The following is an 18,618-nucleotide window of genomic DNA, read 5'->3' on the forward strand; positions in this document are numbered from 1 at the left end:
TCCATTGTATATATGTGCCACATCTTCTTTATCCATTCATCTGTCAATGGACACTTTGGTTGCTTCCATGTCCTGGCTATTGTAAATAAAGCTGCAATGAACATTTTGGTACATGACTCTTTTTGAATTATGGTTTTCTCAGGGTATATGCCCAGTAGTGGGATTGCTGGGTCGTATGGTAGTTTTATTTTTAGTTTTTTAAGGAACGTCCATACTGTTCTCCATATTGGCTGTATCAATTTACATTCCCACCAACAGTGCAAGAGGGTTCCCTTTTCTCCACACCCTCTCTAGCATTTATTGTTTGTAGATTTTTTAAAAATTTTATTTATTATTTACTTATTATTTGTTTGTTTTGGCTGTGTTGGGTCTTCGTTTCTGTGTGAGGGCTTTCTCTAGTTGCGGCAAGTGGGGGCCACTCTTCATAGCGATGTGCGGGCCTCTCACTATTGCGGCCTCTCTTGTTGCAGAGCACAGGCTCCAGACACGCAGGCTCAGTAGTTGTGGCTCACGGGCCTAGTTGCTCCGCGGCATGTGGGATCTTCCCAGACCAGGGCTCGAACCCATGTCCCCTGCATTGGCACGCAGATTCTCAACCACTGTGCCACCAGGGAAGCCCTAGATTTTTTGATGATGGCCATTCTGACCGGTGTGAGATGATAACTCATTGTAGTTTTGATTTGCATTTCTCTAATGATTAATGATGTTGAGCATTCTTTCATGTGTCTGTTGGTAATCTGTATATCTTCTTTGGAGAAATGTCTGTTTAGGTCTTCTGCCCATTTTTGGATTGGGTTGTTTGTTTTTTTAATGTTGAGCTGCATGAGCTGCTTGTAAATTTTGGAGATTAATCCTTTGTCAGTTGCTTCATTTGCAAATATTTTCTCCCATTCTGAGGGTTGTCTTTTCATCTTGTTTATGGTTTCCTTTGCTGTGCAAAAGTTTTAAGTTTCATTAGGTCCCATTTGTTTATTTTTGTTTTTATTTCCATTTTGCTAGGAGGTGGGTCAAAAAGGATCTTGCTGTGATTTATGTCATAGAGTGTTCTGCCTATGTTTTCCTCTAAGAGTTTGATGGTGTCTGGCCTTACATTTAGGTCTTTAACCCATTTTGAGTTTATTTTTGTGTATGGTGTCAGGGAGTGTTTTAATTTCATTCTTTTACATGTAGCTGTCCAGTTTTCCCAGCACCACTTATTGAAGAGGCTGTCTTTTCTCCACTGTATATTCTTGCCTCCTTTATCAAAGATAAGGTGACCATATGTGCGTGGGTTTATCTCTGGGCGTTCTATCCTGTTCCATTGATCTATATTTCTGTTTCTGTGCCAGTACCATACTGTCTTGATTACTGTAGCTTTGTAGTATAGTCTGAAGTCAGGGAGCCTGATTCCTCCAGCTCCGTTTTTCTTTCTCAAGATTGCTTTGGCTATTCGGGGTCTTTTGTGTTTCCATACATATTGTGAAATTTTTTGTTCTAGTTCTGTGAAAACTGCCATTGGTAGTTTGATAGGGATTGCATTGAATCTGTAGATTGCTTTGGGTAGTATAGTCATTTTCACAACATTGATTCTTCCGATTCAAGAACATGGTATATCTCTCCATCTATTTGTATCATCTTTAATTTCTTTCATCAGTGTCTTATAATTTTCTGCATACAGGTCTTTTGTTTCCTTAGGTAGGTTTATTCCTAGATATTTTATTCTTTTTGTTGCAATGGTAAATGGGAGTGTTTTCTTAATTTCACTTTCTGATTTTTCATCATTAGTGTATAGGAATGCAAGAGATTTCTGTGCATTAATTTTGTATCCTGCTACTTTACCAAATTCGTTGATTAGCTCTAGTAGTTTTCTGGTAGCATCTTTAGGATTCTCTATGTATAGTATCATGTCATTTGCAAGCAGTGACAGCTTTACTTCTTCTTTCCAATTTGGATTTCTTTTATTTCTTTTTCTTCTCTGATTGCTGTGGCTAAAACTTCTAAAACTATGTTGAATAATAGTGGTGAGAGTGGGCAACCTTGTCTTGTTCCTGATTTAGTGAAAATGGTTTCAGTTTTTCACCATTGAGGACGATGTTGGCTGTGGTTTTGTCCTATATGGCCTTTATTGTGTTGAGGAAAGTTCCCTCTATGCCTACTTTCTGGAGAGTTTTTATCATAAATGGGTGTTGAATTTTGTCTAAAGCTTTCTCTGCATCTATTGAGATGATCATATAGTTTTTCTCCTTCAATTTGTTAATATGGTGTATCACGTTGATTGATTTGCATATATTGAAGAATCCTTGCATTCCTGGAATAAACCCCACTTGATCATGGTGTATGATCCTTTTAATGTGCTGTTGAATTCTGTTTGCTAGTATTCTGTTGAGGATTTTTGCATCTATGTTCATCAGTGATATTGGCCTATAGTTTTCTTTCTTTGTGACAGCTTTGTCTGGTTTTGATATCAGAGTGATGGTGGCCTTGTAGAATGAGTTTGGGAGTGCTCCTCCCTCTTCTATATTCTGGAAGAGTTTGAGAAGGATAGGTGTTAGCTCTTCTCTAAATGTTTGATAGAATTTGCCTGTGAAGCCATCTGGTCCTGGGCTTTTTTTTGTTGGAAGATTTTAAATCACAGTTTCAATTTCAGTGCTTGTGATTGGTCTGTTCATATTTTCTATTTCTTCCTGGTTCAGTCTCTGAAGGTCGTGCATTTCTAAGAATTTGTCCATTTCTTCCAGGTTGTCCATTTTATTGGCATACAGTTGCTTGTAGTAATCTCTCAGGATCCTTTGTATTTCTGCAGTGTCAGTTGTTACTTCTCCTTTTTCATTTCTAATTCTATTGATTTGAGTCTTCTCCCTTTTTTTCTTGGTAAGTCTGGCTAATGGTTTATCAATTATGTTTATCTTCTCAAAGAATCAGCTTTTAGTTTTATTGATCTTTGCTATCATTTCCTTCATTTCTTTTTCATTTATTTCTGATCTGATCTTTATGATTTCTTTCCTTCTGCTAACTTTGGGGTTTTTTTGTTCTTCTTTCTAATTGCTTTAGGTGTAAGGTTAGGTTGTTTATTTGAGATGTTTCTTGTTTCTTAAGGTAAGATTGTATTGCTATAATCTTCCCTCTTAGAACTGCTTTTGCTGCATCCCATAGGTCTTGGGTCGTCATGTTTTCATTGTCATTTGTTTCTAGGTATTTTTTGATTTCCTCTTTGATTTCTTCAGTGATCTCTTGATTATTAAGTAGTGTGTTGTTTAGCCTCCATGTGTTTCTATTTCTTACAGATTTTTTCCTGTAATTGATATCTAGTCTCATAGCGTTGTGTTTGGAAAAGAGACTTGATACGATTTCAATTTTCTTAAATTTACCAAGGCTTGATTTGTGACCCAAGATATGATCTATCCTGGAGAATGTTCCATGAGCACTTGAGAAGAATGTTTATTCTGTTGTTTTTGGATGGAATGTCCTATAAATATCAATTAAGTCCATCTTGTTTGATGTATCATTTAAAGCTTGTGTTTCCTTATTTATTTTCATTTTCGATGATCTGTCCATTGGTGAAAATGGGGTGTTAAAGTCCCCTACTATGATTGTGTTACTGTCGATTTCCCCTTTTATGGCTGTTAGTATTTGCCTTATGTATTGAGGTGCTCCTATGTTGGGTGCATAAATATTTACAATTGTTATATCTTCTTCTTGGACTGATCCCTTGATTATTATGTAGTGTCCTTCTTTGTCTCTTGTAATAGTCTTTATTTTAAAGTCTATTTTGTCTGAGATGAGAATTGCTACTCCAGCTTTCTTTTGATTTCCATTTGCATGGAATATCTTTTTCCATTCCCTCACTCTCAGTTTGTATGTGTCCCTAGGTCTGAAGTGGGTCTCTTGTAGACAGCATATATATGGGTCTTGTTTTTGTATCCATTCAGCCAATCTATGTCTTTTGGTCGGAGCATTTAATCCATTTACATTGAAGGTAATTATCGATATGTATGTTCCTATGACCATTTTCTTAATTGTTTTGGGTTTGTTATTGTAGGTCTTTTCCTTCTCTTGTGTTTCCTGCCTAGAGAAGTTCCTTTAGCATTTGTTGTAAAGCTGGTTTGGTGGTGCTGAATTCTCTTAGCTTTTGCTTGTCTGTAAAGCTTTTAATTTCTCCGTCAAATCTGAATGAGATCCTTGCTGGGTAGAGTAATCTTGATTGTAGGTTTTTCTCGTTCATCACTTTAAATATGTCCTGCCACTCCCTTCTGGCTTGCAGAGTTTCTGCTGAAAGATCAGCTGTTAACCTTATGGGGATACCCTTATGTGTTATTTGTTGTTTTTCCCTTGCTGCTTTTACTATTTTTTCTTTGTATTTAATTTTTGATAGTTTGATAAATATGTGTCTTGGCGTGTTTCTCCTTGGATTTATCCTGTATGGGACTTTCTGTGCTTCCTGGACTTGATTAACTATTTCTTTTCCCATATTAGGGAATTTTTCAACTATAACCTCTTCAAATATTTTCTCAGTCCCTTTCTTTTTCTCTTCTTCTTCTGCGACCCCTATAATTCGAATGCTGGTGCGTTTAATGTTGTCCCAGAGGTCTCTAAGACTGTCCTCAATTCTTTTCATTCTTTTTTCTTTATTCTGCTCTGCAGTAGTTATTTCCACTATTTTATCTTCCAAGTCACTTATGTGTTCTTCTGCCTCAGATATTCTGCTATTGATCCCTTCTAGAGAATTTTTAATTTCATTTATTGTGTTGTTCATCACTGTTTGTTTGCTCTTTAGTTCTTCTAGGTCCTTGTTAAACGTTTCTTGTATTTTCTCCATTCTATTTCCAAGATTTTGGATCATCTTTACTATCATTATTCTGAATTGTTTTTCAGGTAGACTGCCTGTTTCCTCTTCATTTGTTTGGTCTGGTGGGTTTTTGCCTTGCTCCTTCATCTGCTCTGTGTTTCTCCGTGTTCTCATTTTGCTTAACTTACTGTGTTTGGGGTCTCCTTTTTGCAGGCTGCAGGTTCATAGTTCCCATTGTTTTTGGTGTCTGTCCCCAGTGGCTAAGGTTGGTTCAGTGGGTTGTGTAGGCTTCCTGCTGGAGGGGACTAGTGCCTGTGTTCTGGTGGATGAGGCTGCATCTTGTCTTTCTGTTGGGCAGGTCCATGTCTCAGACACCCCTGTTTCTACTGTAAGCAGCTGTTTGATCTGGTAGCCCAGGGGTCCTGCAGCACCAACTGTCTTCCCTGCCCTTCTGCCACCCCACCACCATGCCCTACAGTAACTCACACCACATCCCATTCTGTCTCTCTGCTCACCTCCTTCCCCTTCATCTAAAGGCTGTGGCATAAGCGTTTGGAAAGGTGGAGGCCTCTTGCATTTGCTGGTTGCAGAGGACCTCAGAATTAATGATGACACTAAAGAGTAGGGGCACCTCCACTTGGCTTAAAGCAGAAGCTGTCAGAATGGAGGGACTACATGTGATGCAATGAACAGATGGCATGAGCTAGATTGTGTAGAATCATAAAGTTTGAGATTTGGAACGAACCTTAGAGGTCATCTAGTCTAGAGGTTCCTGAGCCTGGCCATGAACATCAACTGAGAAATATTAACACACACACACACACACACACACACACACACACACACACACACCTGTGCAAGAAATGTCACATCACCTATCTAAATCACACAAAAGCAGTTCTGACTAAGGCAGGGAGACTCCCCATCTCTTTGGGTTGTATAAGTGTTCCCAGGAACTTCTGTGTCGTTATGATAGTCAGCTATTGCTTCAGTGATGTTGTACCACAAGCTCAGTGGCTTGTAACAGTAAATTTATTTCCTATGCTCACAGGTCTGTAAGTTAGATGGGGCAGATCTGCTTGGGCTGTAGGTTGGGTTCAGGTGTGCTCCACGAGTCTTTCATTTTCCTTCAACGAGGAGCCACCCAGAACATGTTCTTCTCATGGAAAATTCCAGGAATGCAAGAGGTAGAACAAACCATGCAAGTCCACTTCAAGCCTTTGCTTCATTCACACCCACCGGAAGTAAGTCACGTACCCAAGCCCAGTGGAGGTGGGCAGGTACTACAAAGCTACATGGCAAATGGTATGGATGTATAGTCCTATGACGTGTGAGTGAAGAATTGGACTGATAATCCTTGTCTTCATCTGGCTTCCAAGACATCTTACTCATGATTTTCTGCTTGCCTTACTGGATATTCCTTCTAAGTTTCTTTTGTGAATCCTTCTCTCTCCAAGCATTCAGCATTAGATTCCCAGGGCTCATTCCTTTGCATTCTTCTTTATTTGCTTGTATTCCCTTTCCATCACATTGTAGACTCAGGGCAATACCAAGGACACACACACTTTCATCTCTAGCCAGTTCTGAGCTCCAGATGCATATATCCTCTTGGATGCCTAACAGACATCTCAAACCCAGTAGGTCCTTTCTAAAACTGCTCTGCCTACAGCCTTCTCTCTTTCAGGGACTGGAAAACCCATCTTCCAACCTTTTAGGTCAATAACCTCGGAGTCATCGGAGTCTTCTATTTCTCTCACGTCCTTATCCAATCTCTAAGCAAATTCAATTGGTTCTACCTGCAAAAGAGACCCAGAATCTTGCCACTTCTTACCACTCTCATAAATTACCCTTTTTTTCTGAGCCACGGTCATCTCTCACCTGGGCCACTAAGATGGCCTCCTAACAGGTCTCCCTGCCCCTACTTTTGCCACCTACAGTCTGTTTGGAGTAATGCTTTTGAATTGTAACACATCAAGTTACTCTTCTGCTCAAAACCCCATTTCACCCAAACTAAAAGCCCAAATCCTTGCAACGACCTACAACACTGTACATCATCTGTCCTCAGCACTTACTTCTCTGACAATCATCCCCTGCCATTCTCTTTCTCACTCTCCTCTCCGCAGTCTAGCTTCCTTGAATGCATGAGGCATACCCCTGTCTTAGTGACTTGGCTTTCTCTTTCTTAAATTATCTTCCTCCAGATATCTGCTTCTCTCAGGCATCTGCTCCAGATAGCTCCCTCACCTCTATCCAGTCTTGGCTCAGATGTTACCTTCCCAGTGGAGTGACTCTGGCCAATAGATTTAATACCAAACCTGATACCTCTCCCCGATCCTAATCCAGTAGTACCCCTTATTCCCCTTAATTTGCTCAACTTTTTCTTTTTCCATAACACCTATCATCTTCTAACGGTATAGCATTTACTAATTTATTATGCTTATTGTTTATTGTAGGACAATTTGTTGGACAGATGGAGGTAAGATGTCTTGAGGAAGGGACATCTTTTTTGTAGTCACACAGTGTTCTGTATTTGCTAGTAGTAGCCTTCACTTGGTGCAAATTCATACATTACTTATAGAATCCACTTCTTTTTCTCATTAGCCCATGATAATAAAAGTAGGACTCTTTGGTGTCTAAGCAGTTGTAAACACTATTGTAAATGTGGGCTCTGGAATTTCAAAAACAATTGCAAACCTAGACACTGAAGTTACTCAATTAAATATGATCATGATGATAAGATTACATTAATTTTAATTAATTAATTAATTAATTTTACATTAATTTAAATGAAAACACAAAAATTACTCTGGAAAACTCTCTGGATCTCCCAGAATACACTTATGGACCCTGATTTTGGAAGCACTGCCTTATGGAATGATAATTCCCAAGCAGATTATAAGGTCACCCAAAGTGAAGCCCTGAGCTTGAAACTTCTGGGATGTTTCTGACACTGTTACTTGTTCACCTGGTAAAACAAAGCATAAGTCATGCTCTTCTTTCCAACCCTCACCCCCAATAGAGCAAATTCAAAGTATTAAGTAAGCAGCTTGACAAGAAAAAGGAACAAATATTTATAGATGTCTGGTGTTTTGCATGTACCATCTCACTCGTGGTCCAATGAAACTATTGAATTATTTCACACTTTTACAGAACAAAAAGCAAACTCAGGGAAGTTCGTTGACTTGCCTAAGGTCACATAGAAAGTGGTTGAATTTTTTTAAAAATATTTTTTATTTGACAGACTTCAAACTTAAAGTTGCAAGAAAGGTAAAAAGAAATGTATATTCTTCACCCAGAGGCCCCATTTAAATTTTGCCAATTTTCCCAGTGACACCTTAAAGAATCTAATCCAAGGTCACATGTTGCACTCAGTTGTGTTTTCATCAGTCTCTTTATTCCGGAACATGTCTTCAGTCTTTTCATGACATTGACATTTTTGAAAATTATACACCTGTCATTCTGTAGACTGTCCCTCTATTTGTGTTTTTCTGATGTTTTCTCATGATTAGACCCCAGGATGCATCTTTGGCTATGATATCATGGATGCTGTGCTTTCTTTATTGTATCTTATTGAGAGGCATGTGGTGTCTGTCCTGTGACTGGTGGTATTAACTTTGACCTCTTGATTAAGATTGTGGTGTCTGCCTTGTCTCTCTTTTGTAAAATTATTTTTCCCCTGGTATTAATAAATACTTTGTGGGGAGATACTTTGAGACTATATTCCTCACTCCACTTCCACCCACTAGTTTTGGCATCCATTGATGTTTCTTGCAAGAGTTAATTATTGCTATGGTGATTGCCACTATGGTGGTCTTCTAATTCCATCATTCTTTCTGTATTTATTGGCTGGCTTTCTACTTTAAGGAAAAGCTTTCTATTCTCTTCATTTATTCATTCATATCAGTGTGGACTCATGAATTCCTACTTACCAAATGGATCGTAATTCATTACTGTCATCATTTATTTTGAGGCTCAAATTGTCCCAGATTTGGACAGTGGGAGTCCCTTCAAACTGGTTTTGAATCCATGTCTTCCAAATCTGAAGTTTCTTCAGATACCATTTACATTACGTTAAATAGAAATAAAGGAAAAAATAAATGCAAAATTAGAAAAGCAATGAAGAAGGGATAGTGCATGGCATAGGTTAAGTATTCAGGCTTTGAAATTACCTAAATATTGGTTAAAATCCTGGCTTCATCTTGCCTTAGTTGAATGCTATTGGGCAAGTTGTCTGCCTTGCTGTGCCCTCATTTATTCATTTATAAAGTGGAGATGATAAGATTTATGTTACTAGGTTGTAAGAATTAAAAACATAAAGCGCTGTATATAAAAAAATGTGATGCAGTGCCTGGTATGCAATTAGTATATAATAGGTGATAGCTATTATAAATAATTATGAGCCACGTTCTCCTCATCTTTAAAATGGGGACAAAAACATATCTCACAGAATCATGAAAGATTAGGTGAGCAGTGTGTGTAAAACCATCTAGCACATGTAAGTATTTTTAAAAGTAAGCATTATTATTAATATTATTATTCTCTGAGCTTTCATTTCCTTATCTTTAAAGGGGCAATGCTATCTGTGTCACAGATTTGTTGTGAAGATTAAATGAAATTACATACGTAAAACTCCCAGCCCAGTGCCCAGGACTTAGAATGTGCACCATAAATAGGAAGTATTGTTGTCGGAAAGCAGATTTAAGAACATCTGGAGAAGTTACAAAGGGAAAATACCACTTCACCTGAGGAAAATCATGCATGTTCTGTGTGTGTGTGTTGTGTATGTGTTGTATGTGTGTTGTGTATGTGTGTGTGTGTTGTGTGTGTTGCATATCTGTGTGTGTTGTGTATGTGTGTGCTGTGTGTGTTGTGTATGTATGTATGTGTTGTCTGTGTGTTGTGTGTGTATGTGTGTGTGTTGTGTATGTGTGTGTTGTGTACGTGTGTGTATGTGTGTTTGCTGTGTATGTGTGTGGTGTGTTGTGTATGTGTGTGTTGTGTTGTGTGTGTTGTGTATGTATGTGTGTGTTATCTGTGTTGTGTGTGTATGTGTGTGTTGTGTGTGTGTTGTGTATGTATGTGTGTAGTCTGTGTGTGTTTGTGTTGCGTATCTGTGTGTGCATGTGTGTGTGTTGTGTATGTGTGTTGTGTGTGTTGCGTATCTGTGTGTGTATGTGTGTGTTGTGTGTGTGTGTTGTGTGTTATGTGTGTGTTGTATATGTATGTGTGTTGTGTTTGTGGTGTGTGTGTTGTGTATGTGTGTGTTGTGTATCTGTGTGTGTGTGTGTGTGTGTGTGTGTGTGTGTGTGTGTGTGAAGCCAATGACTATAGCTTACCACTCAGAGTTCGAGTCTCTTTTTTTCCTGAATCACTGCTCGCTCCTTTGGGCTGGAGCGGAAGGCATACTTAAATTTAATTGGTTTGGTCAAGTGCAGTGGTTTAGAGATGCACTCACATTCCCTAATCTCATTTTTAGCCACTTTCCTCTAACAAGGATTCTAATCGGCCTCGCCACTGACTTACTTCACTTCCTGTAATAAACGAGCACTCAGAAGTGACATTAAAGATGAGGCAGTCACTGAGGGATCAGCACCTCAGCTGAAATGGATATAAGGCTATTTTTAAGCATAAAATCAACAGATCAGCATTAATGTTTGTAAATTATTAAGTCCTGCCTTCGTTTCCATTTTCCATTTTCATTTCAAAACAAATCGCATTCAGCAGGTCTGCAGCCAATCAAGTCAAATGCCAAATTAGGTTTATCCTTCGTAACTAAGACCGATAACATCGGACATTGAAGTCTCAAAAAACAGGTAACTAGTGCTTGGAAAACCTCGCCAAGTGGTGGTCTCAGAGAGAGGTTGAAAGTGGCTTGGTGCCAGCCTAGCACTATCCCTCCTCATTCATTCAAAATAAATGCCAAAGGCGTTTCATAATCAAGTATTTTACAAAAATGAAGTAGAGTCAGTTCCAGGCTTTAAACACAGCTGGGTGGCGCTGAAGCTGAAATAGTCCAACAAGAATCCCAAACCATTTGGTTTGGTGTGCCAGGTACTGTCAGTCAACACGCTACACGGATTGTTTCAATTAATCCTCACAGCGATATTGGGTGGCAAATACTATCATTATCTCAATTTTTGGACGAGGGATCTGAGGTAAAGAAACTGCTTAGCTAAGGTCACAGGACAGCGGCTCAGTGAGGATTCACACGGAGGCAGTCTGACCCTGGAGTTCAAGCTCTTATCCTCCTCTAAATACCAGAGGGATTAGAGTTTTGTTATTACTGCTCTTTCGTTTTTGATACTTCTATTTGATTATGAAGCTGTTGGTTGCGCTAGGAATTCACTTCGAGCCGAGTAATGACCTCAGAGGATGCTGGATCATGATTGCTTCTGCATCCTCTCTGCATGCAGACTGCCTCCTGCCGCTGGATGCTCGGTCCCGTTTCTCAGACTAGCCCAACAGCAGCCTGAAGCACACGGAGGCTGCCCAAGCGTTTATTTCATGATCGAAAAGCTGCGGCCAAGTACCTATTTGTTTTGTTTCCGTGACTTTTCTCCAACAGTGATATCTAGCTATGTGACTTCCGTTTAGTTATTTAACCTCCCCAGCCCTCTATTTCGGAATCTGTACTCTGAAGTGTTGCATGAGATGTTCTATAATATTCCTTCCATCTCGGACCTGCTGAGTTTCTAAACGGCTGGGTAGCTAGGTTATTATCTGTGTTCCTCAGCTTCTCCAGGAATCCATCCCCCACAACCCTTCGTTGACTCTTTTATTCCCCCCACTGCCTCATAATTTTGTCCTCCCTTCTCCTCTTTCTATCCTTTCTCTCTTGCTTTTTTTCCTTTTTCCTTTCTCACCTTTCTTGTGCTGTATTCCCTCCTGCTTCCTCCCCCCACCTTTCCTTCCTCCCTCCTTGGATTTCCTGTCTCTGCCCCCTTACTGTCTTGTCCTCTCTCACCCCCTCCATCCCCCTCTCTCTTTGCTGTATCTCTCTTTTCTCTGAATGTTCTCTTCTCTCCTTCTCTTCCTCACCGTTTTCTTTTTCTTTCTTTCATTGAATTCAACACACCATATCTTCCTTTTGCGGCACTGTTTAGATACATGTAGATCCTTGGAAAATAATAGGATTGATCAAAGGAAAATCAGAATGTGTGGTACATTTCTTTCACAAAAGAGGCATGAACACTTGGGATAGCTGGGAGTTTTGGAGCTGAAAATATATTATCTCAGTTTCTCTGTGGTGCAAGATAATCTCATCACTGCCCTTGCAAATATGATTGAGGTTCTTATTCAATAGAAGCTATTTTTCTTGGGCGTGCCATGTTTTGGGTGCCCTTCTAGAATAATCTAGGTTCCTATTTATAGTAAAAATAGCACTTACAAGTTGGTAGTTTTAGTTAGAAAACTTGGAACAAGAGAATGATCCTCAAAAGACCCAGACCAAAACTTATACCTTTGTGAGTATATCAAATTGAATATTCACAAATTATATCAGCTGGATTTGGGCTCTAAATGAACACAGTAAATGATGTCACTATTTTATCTTGTATTCTTTCTCTGTGCATCACAAATCTATTTTGTATCCCTCCATTTTTAGTTAAATTATTGAAGACTTACCCTTTTCTAACAGGCTTCTTGTATGTATATCCCAGATATCTTAAGAAGAAAAACAACTGTTTTGTTTTGAGTAATGAATCGTCCATTTATCTTCTGACACACAGGCATTAGTTGGATTTTAGCAGAGTGTCTTTAGATTTTCTTTCAAAAAACAACCATTTTTTTCTAGGCCCCTTTTCTGCGCCAACTGAAGTGAGGCCAGCCTTTGAAAATAAAACAATGTTTGGATACAACCTTTATTTTAAAAATCACTCATGCTTGTAGAACCTGTTGTTTTAAACTCTTGTTGTGGTCTGGGACTTAATACCGTGTGCTCTTGTAAACACTTAGATCCATTCAAGTTTCCGTTCTTGTTTCTCAGGAGGGGCCGATCGCTAAAATCATCAGTATGCTTCCAATATTGTTGTGTTAACTCATACCAGTATTTTTAAGGACATACAGATAGACCTATGTTTGATGTGAAGGGATGAAGAAATTGTCTTTGAGTCCTAATTTCTACCAAATTTTCCACACCATCTTTTTTTTAGAGATCTCAGATAACCATAGCTTTTGAAAGAGGCCAGGTTGATATTTGGTTCAAGAGGGACCCTACCCTCCTCTCAGAATTTTGGATTCTAGCCTCAAAATATACATCAGGTTTGGAATTTGATTTAATTCTTGGAAAATACTTTCTTCATAGATTCTTTAATGAAAAAGAGATTTCAGAAGTCTCTGATCAGGTGGTCTCCATGTAGAGACCTACGGGACACTTCCTGATTTGTGTGAAAGGACCATGGCTGCTTAGTCCTGGGCTTAACCAACAGCTGGGGCAGCTCTGAAGCCCACCGCCTGTGGCTGACACGGGCTTACATTCGAAAACGTCCAGGCCCCCAGGAGCTCCCAACTCAGAGCACCTCAACAAGGGGCCAGGCGGGATGACAAATGGGCTCATTAGTGATGTGTGGATTATCCACAAGGGCCTTCTGCACCTGAGACACAGAAAACATTAAAGAGGAGAACAAGCTCAGCTTCTGAAAAGTAGAAAGATGCCATGAAAAGAGCACACCCTCAGTGGGGAGATGACATTGGACCTGCTCTCCAGGAATGGACCTCATGAGAGAACTTGCTCAGAAAGTCACTGGCAGAGGTGAGCCATCTCCTGCAGCCTGTAGTGACCTCATGACTTCTGAATGGAGGACCAAGATCTGTCCACTGCTCTTTGCAGAGAGATAATCATTTTAGCACCTACACACACCGCCTCCCCTCTTTTCTCATCAGCTTCATTCTACCGGGAACACTATGTGCTCCTGAGAGGGTGTTTCCACGAAGACACATTTGGCCAGGACAACTCCCCTTCCTCACGTTGATGCTCAGACAGAGCAGATAGATGGCCATCTATGCTTCTGGTGCAGAATGTAGCTTAAACTTTGTTTTATTAGAAGCATTGCTGTTCAAAAACGAGACGTCTGGTCATTGTGGTGACACTCAACAATTTGGATGTCTTTTTTGCGAAAAAGGAAATCAGCACAGCTGGGTATTTTAAGTAAAATCGGGCCACCACATTGGAGTTGTGGCTGTCCGGCAACGTGGAGGTTGCTTTGTACTGAAAACACAACTTTCCAAATCCAGGTCGCTCAGTCAAACGGCCGGTAGATGGCACCATGAGCATCTGATATCAGATCCAAGGCTGAGAATATTTATCTTCTCAAAGCTCTTCTCGAAATATTAAGCAAAACTTTGACTGTAACGCAACCATATTTGGACAAGCAGGTTTATTTTACTTTAGTCCTTTGTTATTAGAAACATACATATGTGTGTGTACTGTGTGTATACATTTTACTATCAAACCCTGAAGTTCTGGAAAGTATCCTTGATGGTTAGGATGGACTGTAAACTTTTACAGTATTATTTGCAGGCAGGTTTTTCAATTTCTTATTTAACTAACTTTTTCTTAGTATGAGGTTTAGTGGTTATGTGTCATACCATTGCTCAGTAAAACTCAGGAGAATATTTTTCACGCTCTAATACCCCGTAAAAGAAACTCATTCGTAGAAATGCAGTGTGACACATTGTGTGTGTTTTTAAAAGAACAGCATAAATAAATGTTTTTATTCCAATGAATGCATCTATAATAAAGATATGCACACAAGCACATACAGCTCTTGATCAAGATTAAGAAATAAAAGAATGTCTATGTGTGTATAACTGAGTCACTTTGCTGTACAGCAGAGATTGGCACAATATTGTAAATCAACTACAATAAAAAGAAATTTAAAAAAGACATAGATGGATATGGTTTAGAATAGGAATGTCACCTCCATCTCAGACTCTGCTCCACCCCCAAACCTGAAGGTTTCAGAGTAGGAAATGATCTTAGAATTCAGCTGTAGGTATAACATTTGGAAGGGACGTTATCCCTTAACTAAACAAGCCATTGCCTTGGGTGGAAGTCTGAACAAAACCTTCGACTATCTCTTCGCGGATATTCTCCTTGTTGGGTAAGCAGTCAGACAAAACGTGCTGGACACAGACAAAGACTATAGGGCAGATTAGAGGGTCTAAGACCAAAGTCAAATGCCCAAACTGTATTTGGAACAGAAGCAAAGTTGGGGTCAGTTATCAGAAGGGTATTTATGAGAGACACCGAAGTTCCAGAGGCACATGTAAGAAGAGAAACATTCAAGACTCAAGGTGCACACACGTGGTGACTAGGACTTGTGAGCAGGGGTACAAGATTAGCTTCTGGGATGAATATTGTTTGCCTGTAATTTTGTTCTATTTGAAGATGCAAGATTTGCCTTCAAGGATGCCTCTTTGTCCTTCTTAAATGGCACTCTTTTTTTTTTTTTTTTGCATGCAGTATCTGACAGACATTGATTTCTTCTTAATCACAAATATTGACTTCAGTCATTAATTCAGAGCTTACTTAACTTCTAACTTTGACACAGAGTTATAGCTTGCAGAAAATAAAATAATCATTCTTTGAGGTACCCTGGATAGAAGGGGAGGAGGAGTACTGGGGATGACCAGAGAGGGTGAGCTGCTGTTGGGTTTCTACAGGAATTTCTATTATTTGGGTTGCAAGTTGGTTTGGGGAAAGCCTTCAGGAAGTTCAGTGGGAGAGAAGGACAGGCAGGAACTGCAGGAGAAGAGAAATCCTAGTCAAAGGCATCATGCCCAAGGCCTGATGTTTGCAGTGACAGAGGTTTCAAGTGTCACCAGGATATACTGGGGGAAAATACTTTTGCATGTGACATTTGGAAGCAGATTCATATGTAGTTGGCTTTAGGGGTCTTTGTATCACCCTTCCCTGAGGTGGGCACATTTTCATCAGCTCATTGATCTTGATGCACAAGGATTAAAATAGTTAGAGGCAAAGAGCAAAGTCATGTTATCTTCAGTCAAATTCGAAATATGAGGAGAAAGAAGTATTAGAGTTTACCAAATGGAAACAGAAACTGGTCTGTGGGAAAAGAAGTTTTATTTTCAGTCTTCCAAGACATTTCAAATGGCAGACGATAAAAAGTAATATGAAGACTATTGAGGAATTGCCTGAAACACACAAAAAGGGACCAGGCAAACAGTTAATAATGAGAGCAATATTGCTTTAGTGTCCACAGGAATGTTCAAGACTTTTGAGGGGAGAAAGTGCAGAGAGAAAATGTACCTAATTGCTTCTAAATGGCTGAAACAAGCTAAGTCTGATTCTTTCCACTTCACAAGGGAGCTAGAGATGTTGAAAAGTCTGGGAGTTTATTCAGTTCATTCAACAAAGAATTATCATTGTGTAGTTCTAGCTTTGGTATCAGATCTCGTTTTGAGTTGATGCTCCAACAAATACTAACTGTGTGATTTTCAATAAGTTGCTTAACTTCTCCAAGCCTTAGTCTGACAGTCATATCTACCTCAAGGATTAAATGAAAGTATGTTAGTAATGAATGTAGAAATACTATCATTCATATTAATAAATATATATCGAATGCCTACTATATTCTAAGTATAGCTCATCAGTTTAAATTTTCTCCATAATTATTTATGTCATAGGTGCTAGTTCAGGACTTTGCGTCATGGGGGAGAAGCTGTTTTTCCCAAAGACTGAGGAAGGCAATGTGCAGGAGCTAATCTTCAAGGTCTGCTGAACACAGAGCTTAGTCTTCCCTCAGCAAAAACATGGTAAAGGACCGTTATTATTATTTTAAAGAGAAAGAAAGGAAAGATATATTGTTGGATTTCCCTTGTATGTTTTCATTGCTATTCTTTCTAAGTTTCTTCTAGACTCACTTCCGCTACATTCTAAAATAAAATGCCTTCTAGACACAGGTAGTTAGCAGGGACTTTGGCCCAACATCCTATGATGGAACTGCTCCTTAAACTGACAGTGTATTTGGGGGTTCCACGTTTGCCAGCCACTGCCTTCAGTCAGAACAGATCAATGGTGTAGACTGGGCTTTCTACTCTAGGCAACAGAGATAATTAATTACTTGAGATATCTGTAAAATGAAAACTAAATATAAATGAAGAGTAATATGAGTATTGCTGCAGAGGGAAGTATGAAGCCTGATTCTTCTTCTCCTGTAGAAAGCTTCTCAACAGGATGGAATTTTAGGGAATTTTTTCAAACAGAATTTGGAAGCACCCTTTAAAAAACATCTGCAAGTGTTAGTTTTGCTGTGTAATAACCAACCACAGTACATCAGTGGTTTACAATGATAAGCGTGTAACTCTTGCATGGGTCTATGTGTTGGTTAGGGTTCAGGTGGAATTCACGTCTGCTCATCATGTCTTATTCCAGGACCCAACTTGGAGGAACAGCGGTCAACTGAGACATGTTCTTCCCATGGCAGAAGTCAGAAGCTCCCAGAGAGGTGAGTGGAAACTAGTGTTGCCTTATAAGGCCTAAGCTACGAACTGCTGCCTTGTCATTCACCCCACATTCCACCGACCAAAGCAAATCATGTGTACAAGCCCAACATCAGTGGAGTGGGGAGAGAATCTGAAAAATATTCTAATCTACCATAAGTAGATATTCCAGTTAACTACCAGAAGCTATGAGGTAGTGGTGATTACAAATTAACCAGTATTTGGTACAGATTTGGTGATATGAAACCATGCTTTCAAGTACTAAAATTCAATGAACTTATTTCTGTAAGTTTTCTTAAAGCCATTACTGATGGTAATAGGACATAAGAGCTCTAAAGAGCTTTTTCACAGCCACTCCTGTGCTTGCAGGGCAGGATGAAAGTGCAGTAATGTTGTCCACCAGTGGCTCCACCTCTAGGGAGAGTTTCACCTGTCCCCTGCTCCTCCAGCAGATGCTTTTAGATTAGCAAATGAGTTTCCTTCATGTAATAGTCTAGACACTTTTCAAACTGCTGTTTTTTTAATGCATCTCGGGACAAGAGAGACTGTACATGAGCCCTGTAGAAGGGGAATCTCAGTTTCTTGTATCACTTTGGGTCCCTGGACATCAGCCCCGTTGACCCTCTAAGCCACGCGTTTTGGGGCTTGTCTCTCTGGTGCAGATCCCAGGGGTTGGGGTGCTTGATGGGGTGACAGCTCCTCTCTCTTTTGGGGGAAGCACCGGGCTGGTGAGATTCCTCCCTATGCGTGTTGCCATGCCATGCTGGGAATGCAATTTTTGCCAAGACTGTGTCTCTGCCTTTCCTACCCATATCATTGTGGTCCTTGTATCCTTTGTTGTGGAGAAGTAGTTCACCTAGTTTTCAGATCTTTTTCAGAGGGAAATGATCCATATGTAGCTGTAGACTTGGTGTGTCCACGGGAGGTGGTGAGTTCAGGTTCTCCCTATGCCACCATCTTGGACCTTAGATGGCTATTGCTATCTTTAACCAGAAGCCTACTTTACTTTTCTATATAAAGTTTATTCTGCTTCAACCCGAAACGTGTTTGGCCATAAATCTGTCCTCGGTCATTTAGGAAGCGTCTTTCTTTACGCTACAGTATCAGGGGGGAACCCTGGTTTTAAGTAATAACAAAAAGTGGGGACAGACAGCAGTCTGGGAGCACTTCATCTTTACTATCACTCTGTTTGTTGCCCAGTGCAGTTGTCTTGTACTCGGCTCTGCCTTCTGTCTCCGGCCATGATGCTCTGGCCAGGCTTAGCGATACTTCTCCCAGTAATCCTCTCCTGACCACAGACTCAGCATCTCATGGCCATCCCTCTGTGTAAAGGATGCTACATTTCACTTTGTCCTTCGTCTCTTCCCCAGTCTCAGAGAAACTCAAACTCC

The sequence above is a fragment of the Balaenoptera acutorostrata genome, chromosome 11, assembly GCF_949987535.1.
Source record: "Balaenoptera acutorostrata chromosome 11, mBalAcu1.1, whole genome shotgun sequence".
Taxonomy (NCBI): domain Eukaryota; kingdom Metazoa; phylum Chordata; class Mammalia; order Artiodactyla; family Balaenopteridae; genus Balaenoptera; species Balaenoptera acutorostrata.